General features: G+C 41.6%; 1 long non-coding RNA gene across 1 annotated transcript in view; it reads left to right on the top strand.

The window, feature by feature from the left end:
• The first annotated feature begins 9163 nt into the window (after nt 1-9163).
• The window catches only part of LOC135885492 (uncharacterized), a 33974-nt gene continuing 19734 nt past the window's right edge, over nt 9164-23403 (top strand). Inside the window, exons 1-3 of the long non-coding RNA XR_010561755.1 lie at nt 9164-9281; nt 17113-17305; nt 23345-23402. This is a non-coding gene — a long non-coding RNA (uncharacterized LOC135885492). The remainder of the gene's footprint in view (nt 9282-17112; nt 17306-23344; nt 23403) is intronic.

A 23403-nucleotide genomic window follows, 5' to 3' on the forward strand; every position in this document is an offset into this window, starting at 1 on the left:
ACTTGTCATGCCAGCTTTTAGCAGCTCCGCTGTTATATTGTCAATACCTGCATTTTTAAACTATTTCACTGCTCTTTCTATTTCTTCTTTTGATGGTGGTTCATTGCTGATATCCATTCTGCATTGCAAGCTGCCCCATTCATCTAGCAGGCAAGTAGTAGTAGGCAAAGAACAGGGAAGCTTTAGACCAGGCCAAAGTTGCATTGATCACATATTCACACGCCAACTGTTGATGGAGAATGGAGATTAAAGATGACTGCTGTTTTCATTGACTTTACAAAGGCATTTGATTCTGTTTGGAGGGAAGCATTATGGAAAGTAGCAGTTATATGAAGTTCCAGATAAGATTATTACAATTATAATAGCTATGTAGGAAGACTGTTGCCGTGCTGTAAGAATTAGTGGAAAATTAAGCAACTGGTTCAAGTCAAAGTTTGATGTAAGACAAGGGGGCATGGAATCACCATAATTTTTCATCCTGTTCTTAAAATGGATGTTAAGAATATTAGACAAATTGGAGGGTGTGACATTGGATGATCTAGAGTTAAGCTCCTTAGTTTGTGCATCATACAACTGGCAGACACGTTGGAATTAGTTATGATAATATTACTACCTTGGAAAACTGGTGTAGTTGACTTGGACTAACAGTCAATGCCAAGAAGTCAAGTGGTTGTTTCTTGGAAAAGGGAAACTAGATAAAGCATTGAAAGGGAGCAGCAATGAAGTTTTAGAACAAATAGAATCTTGTGTGTACCTAAGAAGCTTGAGCACAGAATCATAGAAGATTAGGGTTGGAAGAGACCTCAGGAGGTCATCTAGTCCAACCCCCTGCTCAAAGCAGGACCAACACCAACTAAATCATCCCAGCCAGGGCTTTGTCAAGCCAGGCCTTAAAAACCTCTAAGGATGGCGATTCCACCACTTCCTTAGGTAACCCATTCCAGTGCTTCCCCACCCTCCCAGTGAAATAGTGTTTCCTAATATCCAACCAAGACCTCCCCCACTACAACCTGAGACCATTGCTCCTTGTTCTGTCATCTGCCACCACTGAGAACAGCCGAGCTCCATCCTCTTTGGAACCCCCCTTCAGGTAGTTGAAGGCTGCTATCAGATCCCCCCTCACTCTTCTCTTCTTCAGACTAAACAAGCCGAGTTCTTCTTCGAGTGATTGTATATGTCCATTCCAAGCAGATGTGTGCGTGCCGCGTGCATGCCAGCCGGAAGATTTTCCCCTAGCAATGCCATAGGGTCGGCCTGTGCGTCCCCTGGAGTGGCACCTCCATGGCGCCCTATATAGGGGCCCGCCGACCCTCCACCCCCTCAGTTCCTTCTTACCACCGGTGACGGCTAGCTGGAACTTTGCTTGCTCTCGCAGCAAGCCTAGCAGTGTCTCTATTAAGTGTATATAGTTCGTTTTTTCTTATAGTTCAGAGTTAGTGTTAGTTGTAAGATAGTTAATAGCTGTTGGGGGGGCTTCCCCCCAACGTAATCATCACCCTGTCCTGGGGCATGCCCGGGTCCCCAGGGTTTAAACTCTGCGCGGACTGCGGAAAGTTTATGCCAAAGAGTGACCCGCACTCTGCCTGTTGGAGATGCCTTGGGGAGAGCCACCAAAGCGACCAGTGCACTATCTGCAAGGGGTTCCGTCCCAGGACTCTGAAGGACAGAGAGCAGAGACTTAGAGTACTCCTGATGGAGGCGGCCTTATGGCCACAGTCGGACCCCGAGCCTGCCGACCCGGCGCCCACCACCTCATCCTCGGTGCGCAGCGCTCCGGCACCATTAGCAAGTGAGGAGGCCTGGTCTAAGAACTCTAAGTCCCGGCACCGGAGAGAATCAGGACATAGAAAATTGGCCTCCATGCGGCACCGATCACCATCTCCGGTGCCCATGAAAAAGAAGAGGCCAGTGAGGGGCTGATCACCCCACCAGGACCTTAAAAGGCTGGCGGCGTCCACAAGTGTGGTGGAACAAGCTGTGCCACAGCCACATCCTCCCACGGTCCCATTGACTCCTGCCCCCATGGGGGAGCAGTTGAGTCCGGACCGGTCTAGGACCCCGGACCTCAGCGAGGATGTGCGCCTCCCATCAACGCCGGAAGCGTTTGAGGCGGCCTCAGACTTATTAAGCCTCCCGGTGCCAGCCTCCCCGCGCCAGAGAGAAGAGCCGCCAGGGACGACCCGACCCCCGATCCAATAGGGGCAAGCCGGCCATGATGACGCCACAGTCCCCGCCCCGTGCCGCTCTGGCAGTACCGGTGCAAAGAGAGAGCGTTCCCCGGCCTCGCAGCACCACTCGCCGGCGACAGTGGGTACTGCCCCTCCTCTGTCTTCATATTCAGAAACATCGGAGTCGGAATCCTTCTGCTCCTGTAGATCAAGGAGCAGGAGGTCGGCTTCACAGGCAAGCCAATGACCTAACCCAGCGCTGTGGCAGCAGCAGTGGCAACCGCCCTCCCAGTGGCCGTTCTGGACTCCTTGGGTTTACCATCAAACCCTGGGACAGGTGCATGGTCCCCGCTCCAGGTCTCCTTGACGTCGGTGGCTCCAGTGCAAATGCTTCCACCACCAGCACCGCCGTCCGACAGGAGTGTGCCGCAACAGAATCCGGCACCGCCTAGTCAGACACCGGCACAGATGGGGGCCATGTTTTCGACGCCGCAGGCACCGCCCAGCACGCCTCGTCGTTCGGCGTCGACCCCGGTACCAGTCGTAGTGCCACATCCTATATCCACACCGGCCATGCAACCAGAGTACCTTGTGCCGCAGGACCCTGCAGAGGCTGAGGGTAGTGAGGAAGGTCCTCTGCAAGTGATCTCCTCCTCTTTCTCGACGGATGAGGCGGACAATACCTCGGTGATGTTCTATATCAACAAACGGGGGGGTGCACGCTTCTCTCTCTTTTGCCGGGAAGCCCTCGTATTATGGGACTTTTGCGTACAGAATGCAATTCACCTAATGGCATCCTACCTCCCGGGGGTGCAGAACGGCCTAGTGGACGCCCTCAGCCACTCGTTCCATGGTCACGAGTGGTCCCTCCGCCGGGACATGGCACGTTCAATCTTCTGTCTCTGGGGCTATCCCCAGATAGACCTGTTTGCCTCGAGGGACAACAGGAAGTGTCAACGGTTCTGCTCCCTCATAGGGCGCAGTCCAGGGTCTCTCACGGATGCCTTCCTCCTCTCGTGGGAAGGTGGCCTGTTTTACGCCTTCCCTCCTATTCCGATGGTCCACAGGATACTCCTCAAGATTCGCAGGGATCATGCTCAAGTCATACTGATAGCGCCGGCATGGCCGCGCCAGCATTGGTTCACGTCGCTACTGCAGATGTCCAAACAGGTGTCCCTCATGTTGCCCCTGCTCCCGGACCCGATCACACAGGATCGAGGCCACCTCCGGCACCCGAACCTGGAGTCGCTCCACCTCACAGCCTGGATGCTCCATGGCTAAACCCGGTAGAAAGGCAGTGCTCACAGCAGGTTAGAGAAGTCCTCCTTGGTAGCAGGAAACCCTCCACCAGAGCTACATACACGACCAAGTGGAAGCGTTTTTCCATTTGGGCAGAACAGCAGGGACAGGCTCCATTGCTCGCCCTGATCCCACTCATCCTTGACTACCTACTTCATCTGAAACAGCAAGGCCTTTCCCTCTCTTCGGTTCGGGTCCACTTGGCGGCCATCTCCGTGTTCCACCCAGGAGCTGACGGTGGTTCAGTCTTTGCAAACCCACTGGTCAGTCGCTTCCTCAAGGGCCTGATTAGGCTTTTCCCATATACTCGACAACCTGTCCCGGCTTGGGACCTTAATTTGGTCCTTTCTGCCCTCACGGGGCCGCCCTTCGAGCCCCTAGCTACGTGCTCATTACTATATCTCTCCTATAAGGTTGCATTCCTCGTGGCTATCACCTCGGCCAGGAGGGTATCGGAGCTCAGAGCCCTGACGTCCGAGCCTCCATACACTGTTATTCACAAAGACAAAGTCCAGCTCAGGCCACACCCGGCGTTCCTTCCTAAAGTGGTCTCCCAATTCCACATGGGTCAGGACATTTTTCTCCCTGTGTTCTATCATAAACCACACTCCTCCAGCACAGAGCGTAGGCTGCATTCCCTAGACGTTCGCAGGGTCCTGGCATTCTATATTGAAAGAACCAAACCGTTCAGGAAATCAATCCAACTCTTTGTTGCTGTGGCCGACAGGATGAAGGGGTTCCCCATCTTATCACAGCGTATCTCCTCATGGATCACAGCCTGCATCCGCGAATGGTACGATCAGGCTAAGGTGCCTGCCCTGCCGATCACAGCCCACTCCACATGGTCTCAGGCTTCCTCCGCGGCATTCCTGGCTCAGGTCCCGACACAGGAAATATGCAGAGCTGCCACGTGGTCTTCAATCCATACATTCACGTTGCACTATGCCATCACGCACCAGGCCAGAGACGATGCAGCCTTCGGCCGGGCAGTGCTCCAATCTGCAGTGAACTCCGACCCCACCGCCTAAACTCAGGCTTGTGAGTCACCTGCTTGGAATGGACGTGAACAATCACTTGAAGAAGAAAAAACAGTTACAAAAGGGTGAGTAACTGTTGTTCTTCGAGATGTGTTGTTCATGTCCATTCCAGCCCCTCTGTCGGATTGCCAGCAAGAAGGAACTGAGGGGGTGAAGGGTCGGCGGGCCCCTATATAGGGCGCCATCGAGGTCTCTTTCTGGACCAGTCACCAGAGAAGGAGTTGACACACACATTTCTAGTACATTATATGTCTGTTTGCTAGACAGCACTAGACAATGTGGAAATCAGGAATCCTGTCTCTCGGAGGGCTGTGTAGTATACTAGTTAGAGCAGGGATCTCAAACTCAAATCACCACGAGGGCCACATGAGGACTAGTACATTGGCCTGAGGGCAGCATCACTGAAACCTTTTCATACAACGATACAAAAGTATAGTCAAAAATGAAAAAATTGAAGAGTAATATAGTATGCTATTAAAAGTCAATGTATTAACTTTTTTAAAACTGTAATGCGAAAAGTCAGTGCTAATTTTGACAGTCATTTCATTTTTGGTCACTTAGCTGGCAGCATTTTGCATCAACCAGAGCATCAATATTAGGTTTGATATCCTGAGACGAAACCAATCTCAGTGTTGCTTGCAAATTGTATCCCATTCCATACAAAAAACTACACTAAGAGAATGTTAAGACTGCACAGTTAAGCACACATGCCAAAATTAGGGTTGCACTCACAACTTTTTCTCTGCCCCTTTGAGACTGTGTTATCATGTAATCTTTAAATTACAGGGTCACATACTGTTTCTCATATAATATATACCTTTTTTCTACACCCTTAAATTGTATAGCATCTTACAGTGATTTTTCTACTGACTTTTATTGTGTTGTCACAGTAGCCCAATATATGCTTACTACCAAAAGACTTGCCACTTAGTTTATGGGAAGTATGAGTGAGGGTGGGCAAATGTGTGTTGTGATGGGAAGCTGTGTTGATTTGTGCCTGGGTTGTTTTGTGCTGGGAAATTTTGATGGATTTGTGTTGGTGGCAAATAAGGGGTGTGTCCTGGGGTGAGGGGCTATCTGTATTTGGACTTGCTGGTTGTGTTGTTGTGTAGGTGGTTGTGCTGATATGTGAGGTGGCAGCTAGGCACAAGGGTGTAATCCACCATCTATGAAGTCTCCCTCATACAACCAATGAAACTGTAGCATGCAAATTAGCTATTGATTAAGGGTGGTGATTGGTTGAGTTATCTCTCGTATCACAATGGTCTAGTACTCTTGGCACAGCACAGATACACACCTTTCTGTAGTTGTACACCAATTGTCAAGTCAAAATAGCTGAGAACTTCAAAATTGATTGGTAACAGACTGCAAAACCCCCACTCCACCCCTTCCATGGGGCCCCGCCCCGCCCCGCTTCTTCCCACCCCTTCCCTGCCCCTATTCCAAACCCTTCCCCAAATCCCCTCCCAGGCGCCGCTTCTTCTCTGCCTCCTCCCCTTAGCGTGCCGCGTCCTCCCCCCTGGAAAGTCCTAAATGCTGGGAGGTAGGTGGAGGAGCAGGGACACGGCGTGCTGGTGGAGTGCGGGGGGTGAGGTGAGCTTGGCTGCCGGTGGGTGAAGGGAGCACCCACGGAGTTGGCGCCTATGGCGAGCTGCAGGAAATAACTCTGCGGGCCGTGTGTTTGAGATCCCTGAGTTAGAGCTAGGGTAACAAAAGGATGTATGTTTTTAAACAATATCTGAAAGACATTGTTGCTAAGTGGGTAATATTTGGGGCTACTAGAAACCTGGGTTCTATTCCTAACTGTGACTTCATGTAACCTCTATGTTGACTTATTTGTAAAGAAGTATGTGGCGGTGGCTGATTGACATCTAGGACTGTAACCATGGCCTCAGTTGATAAAGAGAATTGGCATGTAAACCTCCATTAGTATAAGTGAGATTTCAACTGTATCTGTCTCTCTTTTTATGCTGTGTAGCTGCAGTTGGAAACATTGTGTGGTCTGAAGTCCTATGCAGACAACACTTTATCATATAAACTGCTATGGGGATGATATTGTTGGCAGAATTTAATATTTTTGTTTCATATCAATGTATTCAAAAACAGTGATTGGAAAATTGAAGAAAAAACACAAAATAGAAGGAGCTCCTACTTATTGGTACTGTCCTACTTATCATATGTAGAATAACATGAAGTAAAAATTAGATCCCAGGAGCTTAAACATTTTCGTAAAACGTGATTCAAAGAAAGATGAGGCTCAAAAGTGGTCTTTTTGCACATTACTAAAGTCAAGTTATACTTTTTGGCAAAGCTTTTTATACTGTCTTGCATGACCTTCTCATAAACAAACAAGGGAAATGCAACATAAATGGAGCTACTATAAGATGGGTGCATAACTGGTTGGAAAACCATTCCCAGCGAGTAGTTATCAGTGGTTCATAGTCATGCTGGAAGGGCATATCAAGTGGAGTCCCGCAGGGATCAGTTCTAGGTCAGATTCTGTTCAATATCTTCATCAATGATTTAGATAATGGCATAGAGAGTACACTTATAAAGTTTGCGGCCAGTACCAAGCTGGGAGGGGTTGTTAATGCTTTGGAGGATAGGATTAAAATTCAAAATGATCTGGACAAACTGGAGAAATGGTCTGAAGTAAATAGGATGAAATTCAATAAATTAAATAAGGATAAATACAAAGTACTCCACTTAGGAAGTTACTATCAGTTGCACACAAACAAAATGGGAAATGACTGCCTAGGAAGGAGTACTGCTGAAAGGCATCTGGGGGTCATAGTGGACCACAAGCTAAATATGAGTGAACATTGTAACACTGTTGGGGAAAAAAAAAAAAAAAAAAAAAAGCAACCATCATTCTGGGATGTGTTGTAAGCAAGACATGAGACGTAATTCTTCCACTTTGCGCTGTTTAGCTTCAACTGGAGTACATCTCTATCCCGATATAAAGCTGTCCTCGGGAGCCAAAAAATCTTACCGTGTTATAGGTGAAACCGCGTTATATCGAACTTGCTTTGATCCACCGGAGTGCGCAGCCCCGCCCCCCTGGAGCGCTGCTTTACTGTGTTATATCAGAATTCATGTTATATCGGGTTGCGTTATATCAGGGTAGAGGTGTATTATGTCCAGTTCTGGGTGCCACATTTCAGGAAAGATGTGAACAAATTGGACAAAGGCCAGAGAAGAGCAACAAAAATTATTAAAGCTCTAGAAAACATGACCTATGAGGGAAGATTGAAAAAATTGGGTTTGTTTAGTCTGGAAATAGAAGACTGAGAGGGGACATGATAAGTTTTCAAGTACATAAAAGGTTGTTACAAGGAGGAGGTGGAAAAATTGTTTTTCTTAACCTCTGAGGATAGGACAAGAAGCAATGGGCTTTAAATTGCAGCAAGGGAGGTTTAGGTTGGACATCAGGAAAAACTTCCTAACTGTCAGGGTGGTTGAGCACTGGAATAAATTGCCTAGGGAGGTTGTGGAATCTCCATTGTTGGAGATTTGTAAGAGCAGGTTCGATTAACACCTTTCAGAGATGGTCTACTTAGTCCTGCCATGAGTGCAGGGGACTAGACTAGATCACCTCTCAAGGTCCCTTCCAGTCCTATGATTCTATGTGTATCAACCAGTCTGCACCAAACCAACATGAAAAAAATCAAATATTCTGACTTCTTTGTTTTTTTTAACTACATTTCTATAAAATAAAAATTAATTTACTGCAGTAAAAATGAAAATTTTGCTACAACTTTAACTATATCATTTACCGCTCAACATAATGTGGCTTTCATCACATATTGATTTATTTTTTATTTCAACTTTTTAGTAATTTCAGAAATTATTGGTAGGTAAATATGCAATATTTGCATATGTAAATATGCAGCAAGGAAGAAAACGTAAATACCTCTTTATCAATAAGTTTGTAAATTGTTTATTAGCCATTATTATTTTTCAAAAGTATATAAATGACTCTGGAGCCTGAGTCTCATTTTCAGAAGTACCCAAGTCTCATTAAAATCACTTTTGCACTTCTAAAACTTTCACCTACGTATATAGTTAACTTATAATGTACACGGCAAAGACACCAGAGATTCAAGAAAGATGACTATGGTGGTTTGGACATATGTCAAGAATGGACCTGGAAAGAATACCATACATGGTGAGACACACCATGGAGTGCAAGGAACTAGAAATAGAGGAAAATCAAGAATGCATTGTATAGACATGATAAAGAATGACAGAACAAAAATGATTATTAAGATTGACAAAGCCGTGAAGCTGGTACAAGACGGACAGGAGTGGGAAGAATTTATTTAGCCCCATTGTTGCTGATGAGCTGACGGATGGGAATCACAGTACAAAAATTTTAACTCTTCTAAGCTTTATTGGTAGTTCCTCTAAACAACATGATAAAAAGCAGTTGTCCCTCTTCTTGCCCTACGAATAAATGACCTCCATTTTTTTTAAAGGTCTCCTTCTACAAATTCCCATTATATAGCCATCGCCCTTATGCTGTGGAGCAGTTTGTCAGAGCCACATCACACATATTATATGAAGTACAGCTATTTGATAATTGAAGTAGTTTGTGTCTCTGTAAAGATGACTTTAATACAATGGATGTTTTGTTATAGGAAGAAGAGGTGTCATCTTAGTAAAAAAGACAAGGAAATATAGAGGCTTCTTGGAGCATTATAACACTAATTCTCTGCAAGAGTTCAGTGAACTTCCCAAGGTTGGTGGATTTTTCCACCAGTTTACCTAATCTTAGGTAAGTAAATTCTCTCTCACACCTTTATCTTCTTCCCCCTCCCCTGACCCCCACCTACAGATACTTGATGCATCTTTCAGAATTATTTGTTAAGTGTTCTCTTCTGTTTTTCCTTTTCTCTTAAAGATAACCTGAATATAATCCAACAACATTAGATTTTTGTGCTGAGTGCCCCAGGTAACAAGGGTAAGAGGGACAATTCAGCTCATTAATTTAATAACTATATGTTTTTCTTGGGTCCACCATATATAGCACTGCTATGGATGGCTCTTGTTATCTATGGCATTTCAGGATGTATTGTTTTATTGATGCGACTCCCACCCTGGAACTCCACTGGAAAGTATAGCCAGCCTATAGCCATAAAATAAAGCCTGTTTGGTTATAGTCTTGTGTAAGAGTTTAATCTTTTTTAATATTCTTACTTTGTAATTGATTTATTTTAATAACTCTCTAATAAAATAAGAATATTAAGTGTTCCAAAAAATAAATAAAAAGAGGACTTAGGTTACCTTTGTAAATAGAGGCCACAGAATTTCACCATGTGTTTTCTGTGTCAATCCCACAAATTCTGGTTGAACTGGAGCATATCTTTTAGAAAGATGTCCAAATTTCAGCACAGTGCATGCTGGATATTGAATTTAAAATAGTCTTTAAAAGCTAAATTCTAAGCTAATTTTCTGAATGTCACTCTTACCCTGGTTACTTTAATGCTACTTGTAGATAACATTTTGGCATTATTTGATTCATGTTTATGTTTTCTGAAAATTGTGCTGAATTTCTCATTAGTCAAACTATGTTAATCTAAATAGAATAGAATGGGATAGGAGGTGCTTTTTTTTTATACTGTTTGAACAGTGTTAGTAAGCTAAACACACAGTACACAAAGCAAGTAGGAAAGCAGATTTGCTGAAATGCCAAACATTTCTCCAGAAATTCTCTTCACAAACAGGTTACTCAGTCATACACATTTTTACAAAATGCAGAATGATAATAAAAGTAAATATAAAAATCAACTTTCCTTCTAGTTTTCCATTGTGTGTATATATAGTAGAAACTAATAAAAGGTAAACATTGTGCCAACCATCACTGCGTAATTATCATAGTTATTTTCTAAGTAGAGGGGAAACTGTGGTAATTTCAGATGCTACCATGTGTGATGCAATGCCAACTAGTTAGTGGTGACAAGTGTAACTTATAGCGATCACAGTCTTGCGGGGATGGAACTACCCCCACTGATGTAAGGGAAGAGTTTGCATAACTACCTCTCTCCAGGCATCATTAGAGAGAGAAGCTCCCTGTCACAAGTTGGAGTGGTGATGTTTACATAAAACGAGGCAACCTATTTCCATATCTTCCCTGGTGTTCGTCTGGAGTTTATTGCAGCCCCTAGCCAGTAATAGCTTTCCTTAGTAGAGGAGAAAGAACCAGACGCAGAATTGCAAGCAGTTGCTGACTGGATGGCAGGGAGCTTATTCACAAGAACTCATTCTCCTTATTAAATAAACCCTATTTCTTACCTTCCAATTCTGTGGTTGCTTTACTTGTTTTGTTTTTGTTTTTGTTCTTTTTTTTAAACATCTGGAGAAATGGTCTGAAGTAAATAGGATGAAATTCAATAAGGACAAATGCAAAGTACTCCACTTAGGAAGGAACAATCAGTTGCACACACACAAAATGGGAAGTGACTCACTAGAAAGGAGTACTGCAGAAAGGGATCTGGGGGTCATAGTGGATCACAAGCTAAATATGAATGAAAGGTGTAACATTGTTGCAAAAAAAGCAAACATCATTCTGGGATGTATTAGCAGGAGTGTTGTAAGTAAGACACGAGAAATCATTCTTTCTGATTAAGCCTCAACTGGAATATTGTGTTCAGTTCTGGGTGCCACATTTCAGGAAAGATGTGGACAAGTTGGAGAAAGTCCAGAGAAGAGCAACAAAAATGATTAAAGGTCTAGAAAACATGACCTATGAGGGAAGATTGAAAAAGTTGGGTTTGTTTAGTCTGGAGAAGAGAAGACTGAGAGGGGGCATAACAGTTTTCAAGTACATAAAAGTTTGTTACAAGGAGGAGTGAGAAAAACTGTTCTCCTTAACCTCTGGGGATAGGACAAGAAGTAATGAGCTTAAATTGCAGCAAGAGCAGTTTAGGTTGGACATTAGGAAAAACTTCCTGTCAGGGCAGTTCAGTACTCGAATAAATTGCATAGGGAGGTTGTGGAATCTCCATTTTTAAGAGCAGGTAAGACAACACCTGTCAGGGATGGTCTGCTTAGACCTGTCATGAGTGCAGAGGACTAGATTAGATGACCCCTCAAGGTCCCATCCAGTCCTACGATTCTATGCTTTAATATGCTTCCTCTCCAGTAACACAGCAACCCATTCTCCAACTGGAAAGTTAAAATTCATTACTTTCTCTAAGGCAGGCTTTCATCAATATATTTATATGAAAATGCTGGAATGGTAGGTAGAACTGGGTGAATACTGATTTTCCATTCACTGGCAGTTCTGCGGAAAAAAATGGTTCTGGTTAAATTAAACCTGAAAATTCCAAAATTGAATTAAAAAAAGTTCACAAAAATTTCATTTCGGGTCAACTGAAATATTTTGTTTGACCCAAAACTAAATGTTTTGTTTAGTTTTCGGACACATTTTTAAAATAAAAGCAAAAGGGTTAGATTCAGAAAACACAGAATCATAGAATCTTTCAATCTTCCCTCATAGGTCATGTTTACTAGACCTTTAATCATTTTGTTGCTCTTCTCTGGACTTTCTCCAATTTGGCCAACTTTCCTGAAATGTGGCATCCAGAACTGGACACAATACTCCAGTTGAGGCCTAATCAGCGCGGAGTAGAGCAGAAGAATTATTGCTTATGTCTTGCTTACAACATTCCTGCTAATACATCCCAAAATGACGTTCGCTTTTTTTGCAACAGTGTTACACTGTTCACTCATATTTAGCTTGTGATCCACTGTGACCCACGGATCCCTTTCCGCAGTATTCTTTTCTAAGCAGTCCTTTCCATTTTGTATGTGTACAACTGATTGTTCCTTCATAAGTGTAGTACTTTGCATTTGTCCTTATTGAATTTCATCCCATTTACTTCAGATGATTTCTCCAGTTTGTCCAGATGATTTTGAATTTTAATCCTATCCTCCAAAGCATTAGCAACCCCTCCCAGCTTGGTATTGTCCACAGACTTTATAAGTGTACGGATCCCACGAGATATGCCCTTCCAGTTTGACTGTGAACCACTGATAACTACTCTCTGGGAATAGTTTTCTACCCATTTATGCACCAACCTTATAGTAGCTCCATCTAGGTTGTATTTCCCTAGTTTGTTTATGAGAAGGTCATGTGAGACAGTATGAAAAGCCTTACTAAAGTCAAGATATACCACATCTACCACTTCCCCCCCATCCAAAAGGCTTGTTACCCTGTCAAAGAAAGATATTAGGTTGGTTTGACAGGAAATCCATGCTGACTGTTACTTAGCACCTTATTATCATCTAGGTGATGGAAAAATAAAATGCTTAATTATATGCTTTCATGGAAGATAATTGCTAATGGCTCAGATATCTCCTCAGTCAGCTCTTTGAGTATTCTAGGATGTATTTCATCAGGCTCTGGTGACTTGAAGACAGCTAACTTGTCTAAGTAATTTTTAACTTGTTTTTTCCCTATTTTAGCCTCTGATCCTACCTCATTTTCACAGGCATTCATTAAGTTAGATGTCCAATACAAAATAATGGAGTTATTAAATCTTTATAGAAATTGATTTTCCTATTGTTACCAAGGAAAGTAACAGCTCCTGATCACCAGGGAATCTTTAGTCATAATTTAGATGCTGCTCAGTGTGCCACATTTCATGTGGATGTCATTCTGGGAGAGTTGTATTGCATGAACAAGCCATCCAACCAAAAGACTGGTCTAGAACCCAATCCCTGAGAACACAGATCAGACTAAAGATAAATCTTTGACCAAGAGAGGTAGAGGGAGAAGAAAGATAGAGAGGCTGGATGGAAGGAGACAGGGAAAAAAGGGAGGCCTTTTTGGTAATGGAGAAGCAAAATAGTTGGGAGTGTCTGTTTGATACCTGTGAACAACAACAATGCCCTTAGCCAGTGCACATGGGATGCTCTGTTTATCAACTATAGGTGAGCAATGTGTTTTATAAAATTACACTTCATAGCTGTTCAACGGCATTTATAATGCTGATGAGCACGTGTACATGTATGTATAATGAATATGAATGTCTGAAGTAATTAACATTACAGTTTTTATTGCAAAATAACCTGTCTTGTACATTTCCATTTCCATGTATTCAAAAAGTCACTTTTTATAGCATAAGGCATTATCTGGTTTAGAAATTATTAGTGGAGAAATCATGTATACATTCAAGCTGAGATTAGAAAATAATGTGCTGCAGAATTCTTGGTGACTTTGAGACTTTTTATACTTAAGATTATTGTCAATTGTCCATGTGATGTAGGTACTGAAATCCTAGGTGGAAGTAAGCTGTATTCATCGAAATACGCTGTTCCCAGTAAATTTGTTCTGTAATATGCACATTGATTAGACTTATATGGTTAAGGGAGGATATGTACATTTTTTGTAAGTAAACATTACATTTACTTCAACTGTACATTAGGAATACATTTAAATACAAAATTAAGAAATAAGTTTTACTCTAGTGTATTGTATTCATCGTATAAAGATGCATGGCTTAAATATTTTGCATAATAAATTTTTAAACACTGTTATAGCATGTTTTTTAGAGCTTTATTTATTTTGCTTGGGTAAACAAATGCTGTGTTGTTAAACCTCTGGTGCACAGGCTCTTTATGCGTGATGCAATGGTTTATTTAGATACACCAATTTCTTTAAGAAATTTTAGTTATTTCAGAGAGTGCCTTACAATAAAATGCCATTGTAAGGTTAAAGTTTCATTCTTTGAATGAAAAAGATATTGCATGTAGCATATACACAAAGGAATGAATTTGCTGTTGCAGATTTCAGATATTTTCTCTCGGGGAAAAAAAATCCTTATGTAGTAAAGTGTGGTGTCTGTATTTAAGATTTGAAAATTCTGTATTGAAAATTCTACAGTATTCATTTTCTTGGATACCCACAAACTAGCAGTTAAAGTCCACAGCTGAGAGCCCAATCCTGTAAAACCATATTCACACAAGCTTTCATTGGAACCGTTGGCATGAGTTAGGGATTGAAAATGCTTAATGGGTAGACAGCTACCTATGTATGAAATCTAAAGAGTCCATATGACAAAAGATGCTACCATATTTGATTGGTATCATCTGCCGTCTCAATAGAGGCCATGGGCTTAAAGGCTGTGAAGATTGACCTGTTTTTAGCCTTAGAGGTGATCTTTTTCTTAGGTAAGGTTTCAGGCATATTGGAGGGCCATTATCTTGTCCATACCTGCTTTGTACATAGATAGAAGCATCCAGTGTAAACAGATTTTAGCCTATCACCTTTCATGAATATATATATATATATATACATATACATATATATGTGTGTGTATATATATATATATGTGTGTGTGTATATATATATATGTATATGTATGTGTGTATGTATGTATGTATGTATATATAGACTGTGTCCCATATTTTAAGAAAACCTAAATGCTAAAGCCCTACAATAACATAAATTTATAACATACTGTTTAGATGAACACATTAAGCTTATATTTAAATCCTCTGCCTGTGAAAGACTGTAACAGCTCCATAAGAGATTCAGTTGACCTAGTAAATAATGTGATTCTTTTTTAATATATTGATACCTATTTTCTTATTAAACGCTGGCTCAGTTTTACTGTTACATTGAGGAAGTACTATTTTCAACTAATAAAATCTCATGATTATCAATTACCAGCACTAATGAAGTTAATAAAAACTAAAGATGAAATATTCTCCAAGAAAATTGAAGAGTTTTGTTCACATGCTTAATTAAGACATTCAGTAATAATATTTAATATAATGGATTAAGTTTGTAATTTAATATATTCAAGATTTGGTACCACACTGTACCTTGTGAGAATCTTCATATTACAGTGAAGATCCAGTAAACCTGGTAGATTTTTTGTTTTATGGGAGTGGGATTGGGTATGTGAGGGGGGGTGTTATTTGTTGATTGTAAAACCCAATTGTACCAGCTCCCTCCTAAGATCCTAATTATATAGTCTATAAACTAGAACTGATTCAACAGACATTCTGTAAAATCCCAAAAATATGCGCATTAAAGCAGCCCCGGACGCACTAGCTCACTCCCTGTCCACACTGGCAAGGCACGTAGAGCGCTCTGACTCCACGGCTACAGCGCTGCTGGTACTCCATCTCAGTGAGTGGAATAACGTTTGCTGTGCCCTAGCTGGAGCGCCACGGCGCCAGTGTGGACGAGGTGTTGCATTACTGTGCTCTGATCTGTCTCCGGAAGCGTCCCTTAATCCCCTTAAGTCAAGTGGCCACTCTTCTCATTGTTTTGAACTCGCTGTAGTAATGCGGATATGCCGTTTGAAAGCTCAGTTTCTGACAGCCGGCTGCTTATCTGCTCTGAGACAGATTAATGTGGAATGCTGTGTGAGAGAGAGAGAGGCGGGGGGGAGGGTGGGTCTGCTGCTGTCTGAACTTACAAGACAGTATGCTGACATGCTCTCAGCCCCCCAAAAACCCACTCCTTCTCCCCCCCACATACACACAACACACTCCCTATCACACTCCACCCCACCCCCCCACATTTGAAAAGCACGTTGCAGTCACTTGCATGCTGGGATAGCTGCCCATAATGCACTGCTCCCAATGCTGCTGCAAGTACCGCAAATGTGGCCACGCCAGTGCACAAGCAGCTGTCAGTGTGGACAGACTGCAGCGGAATCCCTACTGCGCTCTACGAAGGCGGGTTTAACTCACAGCGCTCTACATCTGCAAGTGTAGCCATGCCCTACGTTAGCTCTCCTTTCAATCTGCCTTCAATCTGATTGGATCCAATGCCTTTCTCCTTTAAAAGAAACCAGCTAATTGAATTAAAGGGCTATGCAATGACTCCTAGTTGCTCTCAGTGGCAGAGAAACTGAAACTGCCACATTAAAAGTCTGCTCTAGAGAAACTTACTGATTTCAGCACACTATGTTGCAGCTGAGGTAAATACCTCAATGACAATGCAGTGCTGTCTTCTTTTAAGAGATAGCAGCATTGAGTGCCATCCAGGCACTGTTTCTGCAATGGAATGTTCCAGCATTCATGTATCTGCACAAAATCTCAATGAATGGTTCACAACCTGTATTGGCAGATCGCTTTGCAGAATTGAGGCCATTTAGGTTTGCAATACACAGAGAGAGAGAGAAATACTACTGCATGATGCATATTTTTTACATTTTTTATTTTGTGATATTAACTACAGTATTGTCTTTAAATTATTAGGATTATTCGCTGTGATACGTAAAACCTAGAGTGTTTAGCTCATACCAGCGATGGGTAATATAACTGAATTTGTTTGAGAAAGTGTTTCTTTAAATGTACACCTTTTTATACGATTACTATCATTGCACAAACCTTAATTACCCTTTTTTAACAGATCCAGTGTTTCTGATTCTTGGATGTAGACTGTAATAGCCTCCATGATTTAGCAAAAGATATCTTTATTTCTTTCTCCACCCCTTCCTCCTTTTTTTCTTTTAATAAATAAAATTATGGTACAGAGTATAAAGTAGTTTGAGAATTTTTACAGAACGGCCAAGAAAAGTGAAAAAGTGAAATAAAAAGATTTGATTTGTGGTTTAATGTAAACAATATTACTGACTCAACAGATGTAACTTGGGGTGCAAAGAGTTCCACAGATGAGGGGTATAATAAGAAAAGGACCTAGCCCCAGTGACCTTGGTCCATAGCCAAACTACAGACAGAAGAGTCTCTGAAGCAAAGTTGAATGTGCACCCTGAAATTTAAGAAACCAAAAGGTCCCTAAGGTAACTAGAAGCAAGGCCATGAAGAGCATTATAAGTAAGTATTTTTTTAAAAATCAATACATTTTTATACTGAGACATACTTTATTTTATTTTGATATTAGTAGGCTATGATGGGAAAGATTATTGCTAAATATATTTCAGGCAATAAAATTCTACAAAAGATTGAGTTAATATTAGAAAACTAATCAAGAGAGCGGCATAGAGAAGAGAATTTCAGTATTTAACCAAAATGAATTGGAAGTGTAAACAATTTTGCAATTCATACTCTTTGTTTAAGACCAGCAGGGCACGCCTTACATGTTTTTGCTGCTAATTAAATGAGGGGAAAAATACATTCTTGACCTGGATTTAATTGATTTCATTCAGATAGTATATGAAGCTGAATATTTTCATGTGATAGAACTTAACATCTTTTGTGACAATGTGATTCATATAGGCATTACTCATAAATGGTTATACTATACTTTGACATAATTAAACAGTGGAATGCTACTTATTTACATGAGAAAAGCCTCAGCATTATCTCTGACCTAGATTATATTTTTGATGCCAGAGTAGCTGACTCGCACTAAGAAATGAAGCCAAAACTCTACTGTAATTTTTTTTAAAAAGCTCTTTTTGTACATTTGTATAATCAAAATATAAGATTATACCATATTGACAGCAGATGGAAAAAACAACACGCTAGGAAGTTCAAAGAATGCACTCGGAAGCTATGCTATAAATACCAGGCTAATTCTGGAGTTTCAATATTTTTCCAAAGCTTTCTTAGAGCATTCCTTAATCTTTTCGGGAGGGAGTTATTGGTAGTACCTTTTTTTTTTTTTTTTTAAGGATTGTCTTAGTCCTCCATAGGCCTATTTAGGGTACTACCTTGAGATATTGTCCCTAAAACGCACCTACTGTGTGAAATCATTTTTCTATATCTCTTTGTTCTAGATTTCTCCTTGCTCACCCATTGTTTCCTCCTTTGGTAGTTTCAATCAAACAATCCATAAGATGGAGGGGAGAAACAAATATAGAATGTTGTGACTATAGTACATCACTGTATATAATCAACCATCTCCGCTTGTGTGAAATGCTCCACCAGAAAACTCAGACTCCTGTGTTCCTCAACTCACTTTGAATCTGAGATTCAGTGGTCAAGCTCTCCCTTTATAGCAGGGGCGGGGAAACGTTTTGGCCTGAGGGCCGCATCGGGTTTCCGAAATTGTATGGAGGGCCGGTTAGGGGAGGATGTGCCGCCCCAAACAGCCAGGCGTGGCCTGGCCCCCACCCCCTATCTGACCCCCCCTCCCTCCCCCGCTTCTCGCCCCCGGGAACCCTGCCCCATCCACCCCCCCGCTCCCTGCCCCCTTACCGCGCTGCCTGGAGCACCAGTGGCTGGCGGTGCGGCTGCACCAGGACAGGCACCGCGCAGCACAGAGACTGTGTCAGGCCGAGGCTCTGCAGCTGCGCTGCCCCAGGAGCTCGCAGCCCACCACCCAGAGCATTGTGCCGGCGGTGCAGTGAGCTGAGGCTGCGCGGGAGTGGGAACAGCAGGGGAGGGGTCAGGGGCCAGCCTCCCGGGCCAGGAGCTCAAGGGCTGGGCAGGACAGTCCCGCGGGCCAGATGTGGCCCGTGGGCCGTAGTTTGCTCACCTCTGCTTTATAGGTGATAACAGCCAGCCTTTTGGCTGAGTTTCATGAAGACTTGGGTGGCCCATAAAGTCATGGATGTTTTCTGTCACAGTCACTGTTGTGGCAAGACTCACCAAAGCTGCATGGTTTTCAGGTTTCCAAACTCTGATGCCTCTACAGTGTAGTATGTTAAAAGTAAATGACTGCTTGTCTTGTTCCAGTAGAAAGGCCATGCTAAGTAGTGTATTACTCTACTGTTGTAGCAGACTTTAGCCAGTTCACAGAATCCCTATAATAGTTAATAGGCCCTAAGACAGGATGTCACTAAGAGAAGCCCTGAATTCAGAGCTAATTTTATTTTTGTATGTGTATCCAAGAAAGAAGAGATTTTATGGGCCTGATATTTAACTGCAAAAAGCATGAAATTGTAAGGATGAAGAGTCTCTTAGGACTCCCTATTGAAGTTAGCAAAATGCAATAGTCATTGGAGAGTGATCAGACAGAATCCAGACTAATTAAAATGTAAGAACTCCCCACTCATAAAATGTCTTTTTGATTCCTGCACCTCTGTTTTGTTTGAGTAATACTTTTAGGAAATTGTACTATTTCCAGAAATCTTAAACCATGTGTGTGTTCCTGTTCGTATTCCTTGAATACCCAACTCTGGAGGAAACTGAACCGAGCACACACAAAAATCTAGATCACAGGTCTTCCAATCCTAGTAGATTCTAATTTTGCATAAGCACACAAATTGTTGGTGTTGTTTTATCCTCACTGTGTGTTTTCCTGAAAGTTATTGCTATTGTTGATTATGTGTGAAAAAAGTTTTCAATGTGTGGTACAGGTATTTAAAGTCTATCTTCATTGATGGGAGTTTTTAATATATAAAAGTGAACTGAATTTTTTTCCCCATAAGTAAATGAACATTGTGAAAGACACTACATCCAAAACAGGGTGAAATTCTGGCTTTGTTGAAGTCAATGGAAGCTTTGCCATTGGCTTCAATGGAGCCAAGATGCCTGGGTAGCGAAAACATTGGAAATGCATACATTTTAAAAATAACACTGAAAGGTGTCAAGTATCAGAGGGGTAGCCGTGTTAGTCTGAATCTGTAAAAAGCAACAGAGGGTCCTGTGGCACCTTTAAGACTAACAGAAGTATTGGGAGCATAAGCCTTCATGGGTAAGAACCTCACTTCTTCAGATGCAAGAAGTGAGGTTCTTACCCACGAAAGCTTATGCTCCCAATACTTCTGTTAGTCTTAAAGGTGCCACAGGACCCTCTGTTGCTTTTTACTGAAAGGTGTGTTATCTGAAAAAAGCCTGAATTCAGAGATTTTTTTTTTTCCTGCAAGAGTTGATGACCTCACAAACACCTAAAATGAAGCAGGGAGCTGCATTTATTTACCTTTATTTGTGTCACACAGTACACTTCTGTTACTCCATTAATGTCTTTATGGTGCATTAAACATGTTAAAACACTTTTAAATTTTAAGAAATACAAATATTCCTTATTAGTATTTATTAATAGGACTCATTTACCATTAGGTACAAGGGCACACAAGATGTTACATAGTCTCAAATATCAAAGAAAACATAACACAAGGAGAAACAAAATATCATCTCTTTTATGTACACATCTTTGGAGCTCTCTGGTCTTGCTGAGAGTTTGGACCACAGCTTTTCTCAGCTTCATTCATAGGGAAGACTCAAACCAGCTCACTTGAGTTTTAACTTTGTTTCTGGCAAGAAGTATAGTTCTTAGATTGTGACAAAGCAATCAGATTTCCAGGTTTTCCATCCTTTTGGGGAGGATTTAGCATCTTCCTCACTCTATTGCCTCCAGAGAGAGAGAGAGAGAGAGAGAGAGAGCACACTTCTTCCCTCCCTCTGCACATCCATATGCTTCTTACCCTCCTTTTTGTCTTCACTCTCTTGATGACCCCAGGTAGATTGCTTCTTTCCAGTTGGTAGACTGAGCAGTTTTTCTGGGGTGGCTCAGGCCCTTGGCTTCCTTTATTCCTTATGAAAAGAACCCTTTCTTGTCTGACCTAGTGTACTGTAGAGTATATACATTCTATCTCACACATGCTGAAAACAGGATATCTGGGTACTCCTCTCCATTTTTTCTTGACACAGTACTTCCCCAAGGCCAATTAGGGACTAGAATGAAAATGCTTTATTAAAATTGTATGATGCTGGCTGGAAACACAGTTTGTGTTTGAAATTTCAGATGGCTATTTCATGAGGACTCTTTAGTAAAACAGTTAATAGACTTTTGTGGTTATGTTGTCCATAACCTAAAAAATGAAGAAAATATGATTGTTCTTGGCTCTCTCTCTCAATTTTATTCTGAAATCATGCCTCTGAGACCTCAGTCTGAGTACATTTTTTTTTCACTGGATGTAAAAATATTTCAGCCTTCTCGTCTTGAGCTTCCTTAGTAGAAAACTCTTGTATATTGCTGCAGTAGCAACACATCTATTCTGTTCATTATACTTTGGTAAATGTCTGTAATACCACATTTGCAAAGTTACTTTTTATCCTTATTATACACAGACAAGTAGATACCTCATGTTAAATGTTATGTGATTTCTCAAAAATTCATAGCTTTTTTGATTAAATTCATCCCTGTAGAAAGAGCCAGCACAAGGTCATTGCACCAATTACTTCCCCCTTATACCCTCACAATAAGGCTTATTTTTTAGTAATCTGACCTCTGTTGTCCAGTCCCAGCATCTGGAAGTCAGAGGCTTAGGGACACGCAGAGCATGGGGTTGCATTCCTGACCATCCTGGCTAATAGTCATTGATGGACCTATCCTCCATGAACTTATCTAATTTTTTTTTGAACCCAGTTATACTTTTGGCCTTCACAACGTCCCCAGTAACGAGTTCCACAGGTTGACTGTGTGTTGTGTGAAGAAGCACTTAGTTTTGTGTGTTTTAAACCTGCAGCTTACTAATGTCATTGGGTGACCCCTCGTTCTTGTGTTATGTGAAGGGGTAAATAACACTTCCTTATTCACTTTTTCTATACTATTCATGATTTTTATAGACCTCTATCATATCCCCCCTTTAGGCTTCTCTCTTCCAAGATGAATAGTCCCAATCTTTTTAATCTCTCCTCTCATGGGAGCTGTTCCATACTTCTAATCATTATTACTGTTAATTTATCAATTTGTTCCAAAACCACCTCTATTGACACCGCAATCTGGGACAACGCCTCAGATTTGTCACCTAAAAAGAATGGCTCAGGTACTGGAATCTCCCTCACATCCTCTCCAGTGGAGACCGATGCAAAGAATTCATTTAGCTTTTCCACAGTGGCCTTTTCTTTCTTGAGTGCTCCTTTAACACCTCAGTCACCTAGAGGCCCCACTGGTTGTTTGACAGGCTTCCTGCTTCTGATGTACTTACAAAAACTAATAGGATTTTTTTATTATTATTATTATTAATTTATTTTTGTCTTTTGCTACTGGCTGTTAAAATTCTTTTTTAAGGCCAATTTTCAAAAATTCTTGATTGGCCAGTAATCTGACTGGTGATTGGATAAAAGAACACACAAATGTAGAGTAATCTTTATTTAAAATTCCTTTTATTTAATAGAGAGAGGCTGTGGAAGTGATACAGTTAATCCCATGAATTTATCCCCAAGAGTCAATAACAGCACTCTGACCTAGAGTCCTACCTCTGAGTTCTTATTTGTTTTATACAAAAAATGATTTGATTAAATATTTATAAGTATGACAGAGACTTCTGCAGCTTATAAATATTTATTTGGCAACTGGGGACTTGATGGGGTAAATACCCAAAATAATTACTATTTGGGGCCAAATTTTGCCCTGGCTTGAATGCAGCACATGAGAGGAAGGGAGTGCAAAGTGTGTCTTTACAGTACAGCTTATCCTGAGTGGGTAAGCAGAGACCAAAGAGCTGCTGCATCCCTCCCTCCTGCAAATGAACAGAAAGGGGGCCCAATGAGTGTAGTCACTGGGTGGAGCCTTGAGTCTGTCACCCCCACTGTCAATACACCAGGCAACAGAGAGTAGGAATAAACCTGGCATAATTTTAATCCCTTGCTGGAATAGGAGAGAGATTGTGATTCAGGGAGCACAAAACTACACTGCCCCTTACTCTGAAGTAAAGGCAAACCCACAGTTGAGCACTTTATTAATATTATTGCTAAAATAAAAATAATCTTGATTAGAACAGACTTAAACATCAGATTTATTTTGCCATGCTTGTGGTGTTTTAAACAAAATGATGTGCCTTTGTGTTAACAAGCAGGCAGTTGCTTCAAAGTCATTTGCTAGTAGAAATAAAAGACTACGAAATTTGTCTACCCAAGTGAGTTTATAAAAATTTTGGGTAAACTGAGAATTATTAAAGGTTAAACTTTTATTATAATATACATTTGTGTATCTTCTCTATCAACTAGTCCTTTGTTTTTCAGCTTAGAATGAACAGGATGAACATACCCACCTTATGTCTAATCCTTAGCAAGGAAAAAGG

Source organism: Emys orbicularis, chromosome 11, assembly GCF_028017835.1.
Source record: "Emys orbicularis isolate rEmyOrb1 chromosome 11, rEmyOrb1.hap1, whole genome shotgun sequence".
NCBI classification, from domain to species: Eukaryota; Metazoa; Chordata; order Testudines; family Emydidae; genus Emys; species Emys orbicularis.